General features: G+C 39.0%; 1 pseudogene; it reads right to left on the bottom strand.

Annotated features, from left to right (window-relative positions):
- Window positions 1-16,058: 16,058 nt before the first annotated feature.
- LOC147627562 (uncharacterized) lies at window positions 16,059-16,726 on the bottom strand (annotated as a pseudogene).
- Between the last annotated feature and the right edge of the window lie 472 nt (window positions 16,727-17,198).

Consider the following 17,198-nt stretch of genomic DNA (forward strand, 5'->3'; position numbering starts at 1 on the left):
CCATGTCAAAAATTTTCCAAAATTCTATGCACATAAGGGATTGAAGGAAAATATGGTGATTGTGATGTGCTTTGGAGTGTTCATTATGCTTATAATGCAAGGGAGGATGACCTAATGCAATTGGAAGACAATTGGAATCTACTTGGAGTTACTTTGACAATTCCTACAAAAATGGAAAACTCTAATTCAGTCTGTGCACATTTGGATTGAGGTTTCAACATTTATATACTCTCAAATTAATCCCTTAGATCTTCCTATCAAGCCGTCAACTAGTCAAATCCGTTTGGCTTTCCAAAAATTGCCAAACTTCACCGAAAGACAAACTTTGGCCCAGTCAAAAACAACTTGTTTGAGAAATTTGACATCATTGGATGATTATAAAACCTTAGGACTCTCCAACAAGCCAAAGTACACCCAATTCGGATGGTCAAATCTCTAGGATCGACTTTGACCTAAAAGTCAAAATAGAGAATGGTTGCACATTGACCAAGATCAAACCTCTTATACCATTGTTTAGTACACTCCTAGAGCATTCTCAAGAGCCAAGAAAATGCTGATAAGTTTTGAGAATTTAAGGGGTAAATTTTCATTTTCAGCCATATCCCTGTTAACCCTAACACCAGGGCACATCCAATTTCCTTTGTTTTTCCATAGATAGATAGAGCTTTCTAACAAGTCTTAGATCACCTCATTCCGACATCTCTAGTCTATTTTATCATCAACCCTATAGGGCACATCCAATTTCCTTTGTTTTTCCATAGATAGATAGAGCTTTCTAACAAGTCTTAGATCACCTCATTCCGACATCTCTAGTCTATTTTATCATCAACTTTTGGAAAAAACTGTATTTTCATGGCCAGTAAGCCAAAAGGGAGACCGAGGAAGTTGTCATTGGCCATTGAGGAAATGGATGGAGGGGATATGAATGATCATGAGACTATGGACAATGTGGAAGACACTATGGGCCAAGACTCAAGGGAGGTTGAAGAGGAGTTGAATAATGTGGGGAGTGCTCATAAGCCGAATCCTCAAGCTGCACAACCCACATCGAATGACGCCCTCCTTCAACTACTAATGGATTAACTTGACTTCAAACCTCTCATGGAGAATTTGGATTCTATCAACTATATTTTGAGCTCCAATTTTGACACCATGGTCACAAAGATGGGAGTTATGAAGGAAAGGTTGACCCAACCCATAAGCCAACCTTAAGTCGGTAATTATGAAGGGAGGAATGGTGGGCATCAAGTTGGCATTGGCAAGCAAACCTTCCAAGAAAACTATGTTGAAAGCCATAGGGAAGGAAAGCAAGCTAGGTAAGAGGCGTTCTTGAAGGCTACCTGCAATTTCAACATTAAGGTTCCCTCAACTAGACTCATGATGGATGCTAGAAGACCACTTTTGAAGGATATGGGACCAACTTCATTCCATGCCGGTTCATCTAAATTGAATGGGAAAGCACCACAAGTACCATTCAAAACTATGGATACATCTTATGGGGATTACAAGAGGGTGTTTACCCAACAAAAGGCAAATCAATCTATGATGGTGAAAGAGGAGATGTATCATGATGAAGAAGAGGTCATGCATGATACACAAGATTGGGATCATGTCCTCAATAGAGAGGCAATGTGATGCACATGATAGATGGATGAAACTACCTAATCTCATCAAGCTCGAGTACAAAGATTTCTCTTAATTCTTGGAATCTTACTCTAGAATGCAAAAATTCAAACCTCCACCACATCATGGGAACTCAATCCATACTTCGAGAAGGATGTCAAAGACAAGGCCACAATCTCAAAGTTCAAAGGCCATGACTCAAACCCATATGATTTGGAGGAATGGATTGCTAAATTGGAGACATTCTTTCAGCTCTAACCAAAAGATGAGCAAGACAAAGTTCAATTTGCATCATTGCATATGGAGGACTATGCTCGTCAATGGTGGAGACACATGGTCAAACAAGGGAACATGCCGCACTCATGGGATGAGTTGAAGAGAGAAATATCCCCTTTGGTTATGGAACCCAAGAAATGGGGTTTACACTTGTAGGGCACCATAGCCATATGATGAAGAAATGTCACAAATGCTTCAAGAAAGCAAGAAATTATTGTAAAGCCTTCAAGAGAGCATCGATAATGTCCAAAGAGCTTTAGGAGAGCATCACATGCAAGTAAAAGACTTTATTTGTGGAAGAAACAAGAAGCCCCATAGCTATGGAGGCTAGGGTTTCAAGAAGGACAAAGCAACACCCAAGAACCAAGTTCTAGGTCAAAAAGGCCAAGAAATAGCAAAAAACACTCACCAAGGCTTGCATACAAGATAATGAATCCTTTGTGCACTTGATAGAGAGCATCATGGTCATCAAATGCACTATGGACTCCAAAATTAGTCGTCTAACACCCATTTTTCAGTCACTTCCTCTTTATGGTTTGCTCTTGCCAAAGCTAGAGTCTAAAAGGTCTTAATGAAGCCCTTACAAGCCTAGGTAGGCTTGGTAAGACTTGGGAGAGGGTAGGGTGAGTGAAAATGGCCCAAAACGTGCAAGAAAATTTTAAAATATGGGGAAAAATAGAAACTACTTTTAGGGCTTGTTTTGAGAAAAATTGATGAAGCTTGGGCTCAATAGTGCTCAAGGGAAGGCTCTCCTAAGAAAATTGGAAAGCTTGTAGAGAGACATGGTTTGCAAATGGTTCACGAAAGATTTTACAAATTAGGGGAAATTTTAAAAATTCAAAAATTAGGGTTTGCGTGTAGAATGGATCAAAACATGGAGCTCTAATATGAAAGGAAGGGAGAAGAAGAAATTGCACTCATTACTTTGGAGTATGCACAACTTCAATCTAATGAGGGAGAGGACAACGTGGAAGCTTGAGAGCATGAGCTCAAAAGGTAGAAACCTGTTGATTGTGGTTAGTAAAAAGTAATTAACCTCCATTAGGGCTTATGAATTATTCTTTATACTAGTCCCATATGTTCACAGTTCATAATCCCTTGGCCTCTTTTATACTATCCCATGTGTTCATAGTTCATAATCCCTTGGCTTCCTTTTATACCAGCCCCATATATGTTCAAACTTCATAATCCCTTGACCTCCTTTATACTAGCCCCATGCATTCACACTTCAGAATCCCTTGGCCTCCTTTATACTAGCCCTATATGTTCAGAATTCATAATCCCTTAGCTTCCATACTTGTGTGGCCTTATGACTATGGCCTTGGGCCATAAAATCTTGTTCCATAAGCTAGATTATGCACATGGACATAGTCCCCACCGTTACAACCCTTGCCCTTCCTCCCTCCCAAGCAACTCTTGTATTGAAAAATCCCCAATCGTTTTGGGGATTTTTCAATGCAAAATTATATAGATGGACATAATCCCCACCATTACACCCCTTGCCCTCCCTCCCTCTCGAGCGTCCCTTGTATTGAAAAATCCCCAATAGTTTTGGAGAGAGAGAGACCCCCATCCCTGCCTTTCCCTATGCACTCCCTCCATCTTAAGCAAGCCCTTGTATTAATAAAAACAAATAGTTGTGGAGAGAAATCCCCCTCCCACCCCTAAAAAGCAAGCCCTTGTATTAAAAAACCAATAGTTGTGGAGACAAACCCCCCTCCCACCCCCCCAAAAAACCCTACTGAAAAATCCTCAATAGTTATGCCCCCACTATTATGACAGTGGGTGTTAGTATGGTAATGTGGATCACTTTGAAAACTATATAGGGCTCTTTATAGTGAAAAATAAAGGGCTCAATTAAGGCTACTATCTAGTATATTTCAAATAAGGCTGGCCATCTCATGATACACACATGTGCACGACGAGTTCTTGCAAATGAGCATGTAAATGTCGATCTTTTGACGAGGCCATTTTTGCACTGTGACTCTTCTTTGTTGGATATGAGCTACATATCCTGTGATTTGATTGAGACACTGATGCACAAGTACTTTGTTTGTGTGTGTGTGTGTGTGTGTGTGTGAGAGAGAGAGAGAGAGAGAGAGAGAGAGAGAGAGAGAGAGAGAGAGAGAGAGAGAGAGAGAGAGAGAGAGAGAGAGAGAGATGCATTTACTATTGTTGAACCCTTAGAGAATGTTAAAGGTATATAGCCAAGCTGTTGAATTCGCTAAGGGCTTTGAGGAATAAACTAAAAGCCGCTTGTGTGTCAAGATAATTCTAACTCTCTCTATGTCTTATGCAGGTAGATTCTGAGTGAAGCACGCTACCATATTCGTGTGAACATGTCTCCAAAGAAGGCAAAGACAAGCCCATCAAAGAAATTTAAAAGAAGCCCCATTAAGAAATTGACCTCTTAGCCTAGTTCTAGCTCCACTTGACCCTCAAGAAGCCTTGACCTCCTAGAGGTCAACTTTGGTACACTATGGAAATTTTGCAGGACAGTAGAAGAGTTCAGGGAGGTACATGGTTGGCAAGAGGGGGGAGTTAGTCCATGGAGATTAAAGCTTGTAAGCATTTTGGATGAGGACTAGTTTTCTATTTTCACATGCCCAAAGCTGGAAGCAGGCAACAAATTAAATTACTATTGGGTGAAGCGGGAGTTGTAAACAAAGCTAATGGGGCCTTATGTTGAGGTGTCCCAAGGGATTTGTTTGGGTAAATTGCAATTCTGCATTGCCTTGCTATTGATAAGGATAAATATAAGGTGAATTGGGATCATGAAGCAGAAGCCATTATGCATGCATGTGAGTCAAAGGGTGACCTTGATGTGAAGAAGAGGAGGTTCTACTAGCTGTTCTCTTCACCTACTTGTGAAATGTTTCAATCTGACAATGTTGTGATGAAAATTTTGGCCAAGAAATGATGAAGGGAAGCAAGCATTGCGTGATATGGAGTAAAAAGTAGTAGAGAGCATTGTGTAATTGAAGACCATGCTTGAAGAATGCTAGGTTGCTGTTGAGGAGACTCAGCTAAGAAAATTGAAATTCTATAAGGTTCTCGTGTGTGAGGGGAAGCATTTACCAAATGATGGAGAGGACCATGTAGCAACTGCTGAGATGACCCGGGTGCAAAGGGAGAGACAACATTGGAAAGTGATGTGGTTGAGGATAAAGATGCTCTCTTGAGTGATTTTTATCAGCGTGGTTGCCAAAGAAGAAGAACAAGCGAAAGACGACTACAGAGGCAACCCAAGGTATGTACATTGCATGCAAACTAGGTTGGGTGAATGCTAAAGATATTGAATACTAGATGTAAATGGTCTTAAACTTGGACAGGTGTTAGCAGGACGATAGCATAGAAGGGACGAGAGGGGTTAGTGAGACACCACTGGAAGAGGTCGAGAACATTCGGCGGACGACAAACCCCATGGTATAGCACCTCGATCTTCCAAGATATTGGAGGTTGCAGTGACCTCTCCTAAGAAATAGCCTAGCCTACCGATATTCCCTAAGCTATTCTACCCCTATCAGATGCCCATCGAGCATCAATTCTCTCGTTGTATTGCCATATTTAATACAAAGTTTGGCTTTTCTACCATAAGTGTCTTGTCTCATTGTTGTTGATCTAGTTTTGGTGTTGGTCCATATATCATGTCTTTGGAGAGAGAGAGAGAGAGAGAGAGAGAGAGAGAGAGAGAGAGAGACACACACAGAGAGAGAGAGAGAGAGAGAGAGAGAGAGAGAGATTTGTGTCAACACTTAGGGGATAGCCCAGCTTCTCGCCTCCTATCAAGAGTTAAATGGGCTACTTCTATTCTTAATGAATGCATAAAAGCTTCCACTGCATCCCCATTTCATGGCTAGAAAGATTATGGTAAGAATAAAGATTAAAAGAAGCATGATGGCTAGAAAGAGTATGTGCATATGGTGAAGGATGCACAACATGATGATGGGGCAGCTAAACAATGAAGATGGACAAAGTATGCCTCTAGGTAGCTACATGTATTAGCCATCAGATGAGCCGCATGACGTACAACCGTTTTAGAGAATATGGTTGCACAGAAGGATGGTGAAAAAATAAATCATAGTGGGCCCAATGGGCAGTTAAACATGGGCAAGAAAATAATGAAGATGGCCAGAGTATACCTTATGATGGGCAACTACATGCCAGATGAGTCGCCTGCGACGTACAACCATTAGAGAATTTGGCTACATGGTAGGATGAAGGTGAAAAACTATAACATAGTGGATTTAATGAGCAGTCAAATAGCGTGGATAATGGGCAATGAAACAATGAAGATGGGTAGAGTATACCTTATGATGTGCGTTGCATGTACAACCATCTCGTGAGCAGCTTGGCGTATAGCCACATTGGAGAATATGGCTGGACAACAAGATGAAAGTGAAGAGCTACAACATAGTGGACCCAATGAGTAGCCAAGCTAAACAATGTGGATGATGGTGGGCAGCCAAACTCCTGTGGGGGCATGAAGAAGGCAAAGACCCACAACTATCACATATTATGGCAGAGGACTACCTGAGTGGGCATAAAGAAATCAACGACCCACAACTACATGAGTGGCAACAAGGAATTTGAATGAGCATATGGCTATTGAAAAATAGTTATTCTTGCAAGTTTCCATTGGAGAGATGTGCTCCCACGTTATGTGCATCATATAGAGAAGGTAAAGGATAATGATTCAAGCTATAGAGTACATTCATAAGGGCACGAAGATGTTTCTTTCATGGGCATTTGATTACTTCAATGTCTTTATTTGGAGCTGGGCAAGGCATCCCAAGGTGGATGCTCTCTTGTCTTTGTGCTTCCCTAAAGAAGGGGGAAAATTTTACTAAGGTGTATGGCTAGGAATTAGCTAATAGGTCAGTTATAACCATTCCAGGTACACAGAAGGCTGTGATGTTCAAGGTACTAGAAGCCTTTTGGTATGAGAATGAGGGTTACAATATTGCCAACACCGTGATCGTGGATGATAATGCATACAAGATTTTCCACAATGATCAAGGTTGTTGCATGGTTCTTCCTAAGTTGGAGAATCTTACTGCTGCAAACATGGATGAATACATGACTACCACACTGGTGCAATGGGTTTGGGATTGGCTGTTGGCTCTTGACCACTATGAATATAGTATTGCCAACAGGTTGAGGAGATTTGTTCTGTGTATTTCTTGTTCAAAGATGAGTGGGAAATTTTTCAGTCCACAGGAACTAGGAAGAATTCTAAAAGATTATGCCTTTTGTAAGAACCGGTCTAGCCAATACATCGACCATGCATTTTGTTTATAGAGGTATTTTTGTAAGAAAGTCTCTTGTAAGAGACTAGTGGGAGCTTGTGTGTTGTTCTGGCTCCATTTTGATATATAGTCTCTTGTAGGAAAACAATTAATACATATTTTTTGCATCCTTGTATTTACTGTTATATGTGTTCATACACTATATGGTTAAATAGTCTGAACATGGAGTTTTTTTTGCTGCTCATCTAATTTTCTATTATATGTGTTCATACACCACATGGTTAAAGAGTCTGAACATGGAGTTCTTTGTATAAAAGAGATACATCCATAATTGGATAAGAAGTCTCCACAACATTATGAAATTTTACGTCACATGATTGAATCTTCATATAGCAGTAGATAGATTCAATGACATCCATGGCCAAGTAGTATGTGTTTGTTTCTTTGTCCACAAGCTCCATGGGAAACTTAATAGCTCGAAAATGATTTGTGTAGTGTATTGCTGTTGGCTCTCCAGCATTAAACAATAGTGGTGCTCATCTTGCTTCTCATAGTATATGCCAGTAACATAGTGCATGTGTTTCTCGCATTTGGTACCCCATGCTTCTATCATAGTATATGCTACTTATCTCTTTTGATTTGTACATCGAAGTACATAAAACTCAACCTGCTCCCTGTTTCCTATTTTGGCATTCACAAGGAAATTATCTCCCACAACTAGCAAGTATGCCAAGAACCCTTCGTATCCCTCATAAATAGGATCTAGTGTTGTCAATTCTTCATCACTTGATGGGGCTTGTGCAGGCATTAACTTCAGATGTGACCATTTTATCTACATGTGACTTGTTTTGTAGCTCCTCCAAGTCCTACGTACATAATACATGTGACTTGTTTTGTAGCTCCTCCAAGTCTTACGTGCGTAATACATGCATTACAAAAGCAGCTCAACGTCCTTATATTCACCTGTGAAGTATCCACTGTACAAAATCCACAAATGCTATGAATGCCACAAGCTCCCTCGACTGTTTGAGCTGCAAGGGTTGCTTCTATCAACATCACCTAGACTTATGCTCCCAGAATAGCCTTTGGATCTGTGTCTTCTCCTTTTGATATGTAGAGAATGTCCTTGTACTCCTTGTTTCTTTTAAGAAACGCACATCTTTTGAATTTTTCAAGACAACACCATTGGTCTTTAGTTGCTCATGTGATAAAGATCTCTTTACTATTGCTCTTGCACCATTGTGCTCACCTTTACCATGTCCAGAGAGCCAAAGAAATTCTAGGTCATTTCAACATTCGTCATACCGATGTACCTAGTAATCAAAATAGGTTGGAATCAAAACTAGTAGACCAAGTAAGAGGAATTTGATTCAGATGTAGAATAAAATCTTCATGCCTGCCAACAAAGTAGAATGATCTAGATGCTTCAAATTGTGATGCGGCATCATCAGACCATACCTAATGCCTTGCAAAAGTCACCCCCTTATCTTGTAGCCACTTGAAATGGAGCATGAAACAATGTTAGACAAATAACGTGTCATGTGTTTTATCAACAGAGATGTAAAAATGAATTTCTTTGGCTATATCATTGTTTTTACCATGACAATACGAGATGTGCACCAAGATGGTAAATTGCTCAGTATGCCAATGTTGTGACTAAATCTCATTCTGCTCCTAGATTGAGTAGTTCTCTGCAAAATCCACGACTGAAACAATCACATCTTCCAGGAAATGATCTATGCGTGTTTGAAACTACTTTGATTGCCATCTATATTTGAAATTGTGGATGATAAACTTCTGTGTATGTTGTTTGATTGTCGTCAATACCTCACACATAGGGAGCTCCTTCTGCAAACAACTCAATGTGCTTTGTCCTCTTTCCTATCCTGGCCACATTCTGAGTGTACTCAAATGACTTGACGGGTTATAATATATTACCCTTTGTGTGCTCACGATGAAAAATTTGTAACTTTTTCACACCACACCTACTGCATTTACCTAGAAGGCAAGGCAAATTATGATAAGTGTTGTCTTTTGGTTTTGGGCACAAACAAGACTCCCACATTTCAGTGATACCTTTAAAAATGTTGACTGTGAAGCCATGCATTTTCCTCCAAAACCCGCAAAGAAGTACTCCTTGCAGCATACATTGCACTTGCATGAAAAGCCATGGTATCCAAATCTCTCTGAGCGAATACAGTTAAGGGCTTCCTTCAGGTATAATATTGCATATGAGCTTTACAATAGCAGCTATTTCTCTCCTTGAGTTTTCGTACAAAGTGTTGATCCACCACCACATATGGATATTGTGCCTTGAATCTAAGAAAGAACTCTGTCTGCATCCAAAGAAAGTTAAAATTTTATTACAATGCAAAGTAGACATGTAATTTCACACCCTGAATTGCTAAACTGATATATAGCATACTAATTTATTAGCATAAACAACTTTTTTTTGTTATATAGCATACTAAATTATTACCATAAACAACTTTGTGTGCACTCTCTGAAAGTGCTATATAGTTGTATTTTTCAATATAGTGGTACTTTGTTTCTATTTATAACACTAGGTTTCTATTTTCTACTATATAGCAGTAGTTCTTTGTTTGTATATAATGTTTTCAAAGTTGGGTTGCTTTATCTGAAATAGCTATATAGCTGTTTTTTGCTATGTAGTAGTACTTTAGTTCTTTAATACATGTATAATAGTAGGATGCATTCTCTGAGAGTGTTATATAACTGTTTTATACTATATAGCAGTAGTATTTTGTTTCTACTCTATAGTGTTTATAAAACTAGGTTACATTCTTTGATGTGCTATGTAGCTATTTTTTTGCTATACTGAAGTGCTAGTAGCCATGAGACTACTATATAACATAGAGAGCAACTATATAGAACTAACATTTGCCTTAACTTCTAGGAGAGCTTCTCACACCCAAACTGCTATAAAGCACAGGGAGCATCTATGTAGCTTATTCAAACTGCTATATCACACATGTAGATGCTATATAGTTTTAGCAGTTACCTTTATTAGTACTATGTAGAAAATTCCTACTGAGGTAAACTACTATGGCACTACTATATTAGTAAAACAATCTGCTTTATAGTAGCAGCAGCATGAAACTAATGCAAGATAACTAAAAAGAATTGAGCTAAACTACCATAATACTAATATATAACAATAGCAACATGAAACTAGTGCAATTCAGTGCCTTGAGTACTATAAAGCACACAATTGAACATGAAAAATTTACAATCTGATGGTTGAACAAAAGTGGTAATTTCCTACATAAAGCTTTATAGCAGCAAAGGGTTTGCTATACGTTAAGAATTGGATAAGCTAGTCAAACATTGGCTTGAAACTGGCATAAACAACTTTGACTTTGTGAGTAATTATGCAGCAATAAACATGCTAGAAAGCTCATATCCATACCTGTGTTTCATCGAAGAAGTGGATAGGATGCTTTGTGAATTTCTTTGGACCATGCCTTAAATGAATTGACATCTTTCTTATTCGGTGAGACTCATGTTTGTGAGGTCCAAAATCAAGGATGAGTTCTTTTAGTTCATGATTAAGTATGTCACTAACGAGGTTGTCTTTTGCATAGAGCCAAAGAAAACATGGTTTGATGATCTTTTGAACAATATAGACTTAGCAGCATACTTGGGGGGTTCACCTCAAAAAATGTTAGTGTACCACGTGAGTTCAGTAGGGGGGTTTTTTTAATTAGATACATTGAGAAAAATTAACAGGATTACATTAATAGGAGGGGTTTTTTAATTCAACTTTAGAAAAAAAATATGTTAATTCATAAGTAAAGAGGGGTAATTTAATTGGGGGAAAATTTTTAGTTAAGGGGTTTTTAAATACCTTTTGAATGCACCTACTACCTAGGGTTTTCTAGTAGTGCACCCCCCAAGGCAGCATATAAGTTTCCTGGTGCACACACAATACCTTTGCAACATATAAGTTTCACCCAATCTAGACTTAAGCAGCATATAAGTTTTGTGGGTGCACACACAACACCTTTGCAACATATAAGAAAATTTCACCCAATCTAGACTTAGCAGCATATGAGTTTCGTGGGTGCACACACACACAACACATTTGTAACCTTGTAAAATGTTGGACCTTCTTCTTGTTGAGAAGACCATTCACCAATAATGTCAAACTGCTACGTTTTATGACCATTTGGTCATTTGAGCTATTGCACTTTAATTATTGTATGGAGCTTCTTAGAGCTGAGAGCACTGTAGTATGAGCTTCAATCCCTCCCATATAAGTTTTGTGGGTGCACACATAAGCAAGCATAGGTATCACTTGCTATGCTTTGTAAGTGCATCCTGGCTTGGGCCTGGATGCAGGGCTACAAGATATGGGAAAATGATACCCTCTAATTGGTTGTGTAAGGTTGTCCGGACAAAGGGATCCAATCACACCAAACTCAGGTAAGTGTTAATGGAGTAGCAGGTCAAGATATGCTAATGAAGCAAGTTTCTTGTGTGCTAACAATGCGAATCAACATAATTATATATGCTACTAAGCACTGTTAGCATGCTAATTAGCATATCTACTATTTTAATTAACATATCTATTATGCTAACTCGCATATCTAGTACACTAACTAGCACTTTAATATGCTAACTAGCTTTGTTATATGCCAACTAGCAATCTAGTATGCTAAAATTTCAATGCTAACTAGCAAATCTAGTATGCTAGCTAGCACATCTAGTATGCTAACTAGCTTTGTTATATGCCAACTAGCAATCTAGTATGCCAACTAGCAATCTAGTATGCTAAATTTTCTATGCTAAGTAGCATATCTAGTATGCTAGCTAGCACATCTGGTATGTTAACTAGCATATCTGGTATGTTAACTAGCATATATGGTATGCATATTACAATGCTAGTCAGCACTTTGGATATGCTAATTAGCATACTAGATATGCTAGTTGTTGGCAAACAAGATATGCTCATAAGCATACTAGATATGCTAGTTAGCATACTTGATATGCTAGCCAACTTTGTTATGTGCCAACTAACAATCTAGTTTGCTAAATTTTCTATAATAACGAACATATTTGGTATGCTAGCATATCTAGTATGCTTACTAGCATATCTAGTATGCTGGCTTAACTAGCATGTCTAGTATGATAACTAGCATATCTAGTATGATAACTAGCATACTATATATACTAGTTAGCATACCAAATATGCAAGCAAGCATACCAGATATGCTTGTTAGCATAGAAAATTTAGCAAACTAGATTGTTAGTTGGCATATGACAAAGCTGGCTAGGATATCAAGTATGCTAACTAGCATATCTAGTATGCGTTCGAGCATATCTTGTTTGCTAACTAGCATATCTAGTATGCTAATTAGCATATCCAGAGTGTTGATGACTAGCATTGTAATATGCTAACTAAATATCTTGTACACTAACAAGCACTCTTGTATATTAACTAACATATCCAGATTGCAAACTAGCATATCTAGAATGCTAAGTAACATTGTTATATGCTAACTAGCTATCTTGTATGCTAACAACCACTCTAGTATACTTACCCTTCTATGCTATCTAGTAATCTCTTATGCTTACTAGACATCTTATACGAATGGTTATTACTCTTGTATGCTATCTTTGCTAACTAGCATCCAAATATGCTAACTTGTATACTAGTGTGATACTCGTATGCTGCCTCGCACTTATGTATGATAACTAGCACTTGTGTGTGCTTACTAATAAATGATGTTTGTTGACTAGTAGTCCTTTTAGAATTATCGGTACTCCTGTGTGCACAACTGGCACTGTTGTTTAATTAACTAGCACTTATGTATGCTGACCAGCACCTTGTATGCATCTGTCTGTCTGGTGTAGATGCTAAAATCGTTCTTAAGGCCACATCTCCATGGATAAGTATGTTAAAACAGAGCATTGTAGAAGAATTTTTCCTGAGCTGACAAGCATTGCAAGAAGGGAGGGAGTGCAGAAGCCAAATTGTCCAATGGAATGCAAACTAAGTATAAGGAAAGTGAGGGTGTGGTGGAGAGAGAGAGGAAGTGGAGGGCATGCTAGATGCTGAAGGGGAGGATGTTTTGAATGAAGGTGGAGGTCATGATGCTGAAGCAGAATGTGGAGCTTATGATGTTATAGTGGAAGGTGATGAGTTTGTCCTAGTACCCCGCCAGAAGGATACCTCTGGTATAGCTAAAGAAGCTCAACTAAGCCCAGCCTCTGCATGTTGAAGTTGAAACAACAGGGACGGGCGAACATGAGTCTGAAGATCAATTTGATGTTTCTGACTTCAACACAATAGTTGCTGCTGTTGTTAAAGAATTTGGTGTGAACACAATGGAGGGACTCCTCACGAATGGGAGTGGGGGTGAACATCTAGTTGAGGATGTTGGTAACAACCCTCTAGGGCAGGGCTTGTGAAAAGGAGTATGCTGAAGAGGAAAGTCCCTAAGGCTGGAGCATCTGTGTCTAAAAATGTGAAGCAACCTTATGAAGAAGATACGGAGGTGCTTAAGGACAGTGCTAAGAAGGGGGCTGTAGGTGCACAAAAGGCCACTCGCTCCCGTGCATGCAAAAAACTGTGATGAACCCGACTCTATTATGTCCTGTTATGCCATGTTTTGTGTAGCCTTGCTCTTGTGTCCTAATTTATTGAATTTGTCTCTTATGCCTTGAATTGCACAGTGATGTAATGTATCCAATATTTATAATGGAAAATATTTTCATCTCATATTGTTGGCATGAAACTATTCTTGTCAAACATAGCTTGTCTATCACAACATTCAGTTACTCTTTGTTTTTAGCTTATGTCCTTTTTGATTTGTTGAATACGTAACTTTCTTGTGCATGGTCAGGCAATCTACAATTGTTGGAGTTGCCCTTTGTAAACCAGATGCTTAGATGTCAAAAATGGCAAATCGGGAAGGCTAGGCAGATCCAAAGACAACATCTTCAATTTGAAAGGCAGCATGACCGTTTAATTGTGCGCCTGTGTAGAATTAATGCTTATTTGTAATACATGCACCCATCTGGGAGGTGATTATCCTTGATTGGCACCCTCTGCCCAACCCAATATGGGTGCCCAAATGCTTAGAAGATGAAAGACGGGATCTAATCCTTGGCTTTAATGGGTACTGCTCAAGGTTGTCGAGAGCCAATTTGGTCAACAACCGCCTCCCTATAGCTAGGACTCGGTAAAGCAACCCATTAATGGTAGCGTTACCGTGTTCTACCGAAAAGATGCTCACTGATTTTTAGATTGGTGCCTTTGAATTTTCCATGTGTTCATATGGAGTACAAAAAAATTCGCCAAAGTCAATGGCATACTCGAAACGGTGTTTTCATCCCATAAATCTAGGTTAGCACGTGTTTTATCAAAAGAGGACTATAGTGGCAGTAATTGGCAAGTTCAGAATAAACCAATGTTCTTTAAAAGACTGAACAAATTTTTGGCATCTTCACCTAGGATTTGGATCGCCCGAGAACTCTTTGATAGTGGATGACAATAAATACAAGGTGTGCCAGAACCCAAAAGGGACTTGGCTGATTGCTCCAAATCTGCAACACCAAACTGCCTTGCAAAATGAGAACACTTCTTGGAAGAAATAGTAAAAGATTGGCTATTTTTGTGGCTTTAAAACACGGATCGTCAAGAGTATACGCTTGCAAACTGCTTTGAACTAGGATTACATAAATTCTCAGATGTAGTCCTAAGTCATGTGGAATATCAAACAAGAGTGCGAGATGAAGCAAGGTGGAGAGCATAAAACCGTTAACGGCAAATGGAGGCCGATATGGAAGCGAAAAGGGTAGAGAGGGAAAGGCAAATGTAATAAGAGTTACATGAGAGTGAGAGTGAGTAAGGAAACAAAGAGTAGAGCGAAAGATCTCTGAGAAATAAAGAGGAAAGGAAACCACAAAAAGTATAAACGTCCTGTTATGAAATCAAGCCACAAAAGTAGGACCCCTATAATTGAAGGACCTTATTTGTAATGATACAAATTTTTGTAATTCAAAGCATTGTTTGAAATGGAACATATTTTTTGTCTATAAATAGTATACATGGTTACTTGTCTATTTTTGTTACAAGTCTTTTATTGTCATCATCTCCAATAGCATGTGCTAATTAGCAATCTATAGGTGCTGACAACATGTGCTAATTAACAATCTACAGGTGCTAATTAATAGTCGCTAACTGTGCTAATTAGCAAAAATTTGTTTGGAAACAGCTCTCTAGAATATATGCTAGTTAGTAGTCTATCTGGAAACAGCTCTCTGGAACATATGCTAGTTAACAGTCACACGTGCTAGTTAGCAGTCTGTCTGGAAATAACTCTCTGGAACATATGCTAGTTAGCAGTTTGTCTGGAAATAGCTCTGTGGAACATATGCTAGTTAACAGTCACACATGTGCTAATTATCAGTCTATAGGTGCTAAAAACATGTGCTAATTAATAGTCTACAAGTGCTAATTAGCAATCCTAATTATGTTAATTAGTAGTCACTAACTATGCTAGTTAGCAGTATGTCTAGAAACAGCTCTCTAGAATATATGCTAGTTAGTAGTCTATCTAGAAACAGCTCTCTGGAACATATGCTAGTTAACAGTCACACAAGTGCTAGTTAGCTATCACACAGGTGCTAGTTAGCAGTCACACAGCTCTCTGGTACACACAGGTACTAGTTAGCAGTCACACAGGTGCTAGTTAGCAGTCACACAACAGCTCTCTGGAACAGGTGCTACAGTCACACAGGTGCTAGTTAGCTGTCATAGGTATGCTACTTACATATTGTCAACAAGAAAACTATTGACATAACCCCAAACTACTTACTAGCATACCACAACTGACAAACAAGGCATCAACAAAAGTATATTGACAACTAGCGAGTTACATGTCAAATCCCAAAGGGCATGCTGTTATAGATTTCTTCATAACTTTTTGGAGTGATTGTGTACACTTGCCTCCTTTTTGGCATGTGCTCCATGGGTATCTTGATACAACGCACAAGATTTAAAAGTGTGTGGATAGTGGATTGCTTGTTATCTAGTTTGAAGGAGTAGGAATCTATTTTCTTGTAATACAGTCCTTGCACAACATAAGAACCTTTGTTAATTAAATTCTTCCATTCATCAATGTACCCCTTTTCTACCTTCTCCTTTATTGCAATGCACTTAACAAGGTAAAAATCTACATCCTCATCATTGGTTGTCGCATCTGGACTTACCACAAAAGTGTCACCCAACACAAAAGCGCTACTTAACAAATTATAGTGGCCTTCATAAGCGAATCCGTCATATCTACTCATCTAACACATCATAATGGCATTCATAAGTGAATCCATCATATCCGATGACCTCATCTAAAGGGACCTCATCATCATCAGGCAATGGCACCATATGGTGATATTCCCAAGGCTACACATGGGCCTTGTTAGTGTGCAACGGTTCCAAAATGAATGCATGCACGCATCACAAAAGCATGCCAATGATCTTGTTGCAAGGGTAGTTGGATCCCGTGGGTTGTGTGACCACGAATTGCATACAAAGAGTGAGACTTCTCCATAGTGGCACAATTCCACTTAAAATCCCTATTCACATCTCCCAATTTAATCTCCCAAAACACACGTGCACATTCCCTTTTTTTGGAAGGATATGCTACGGTTGCTCCCTCAGACAAGTTGGCTTGATAAAAACCAACTACATCCGCTGCACACTTTAAAGTGATCCCATTTTTCTTTAATTGTTCATGTGTCGATGTTGTTTTTATGACTGCTCCTACACCGTCATGCTCTCCCTTTCCATGCCCTATTCCAAAGAAGAATTAGAACATCTCCATCCCTGTCAGTCCAACATATCTTGCAATAAAATAGAAAGGCCTAGCAGCCTTGAATTGTGAGGTCGCACCATCTGACTAGACCCAATGTTGTTTCAAAGTGACACCTTGTCTTCATAGCCAATCATAATGCAACATAAAGCAATGCTTGGACAAACAATGTGTCATGCACCTTGTCATCTGATATGAAGAAGTGGATTGT

The sequence above is a fragment of the Cibotium barometz genome, chromosome 20, assembly GCF_041138505.1.
Source record: "Cibotium barometz isolate CiBa-2024 chromosome 20, ASM4113850v1, whole genome shotgun sequence".
Lineage (NCBI taxonomy): Eukaryota > Viridiplantae > Streptophyta > Polypodiopsida > Cyatheales > Cibotiaceae > Cibotium > Cibotium barometz.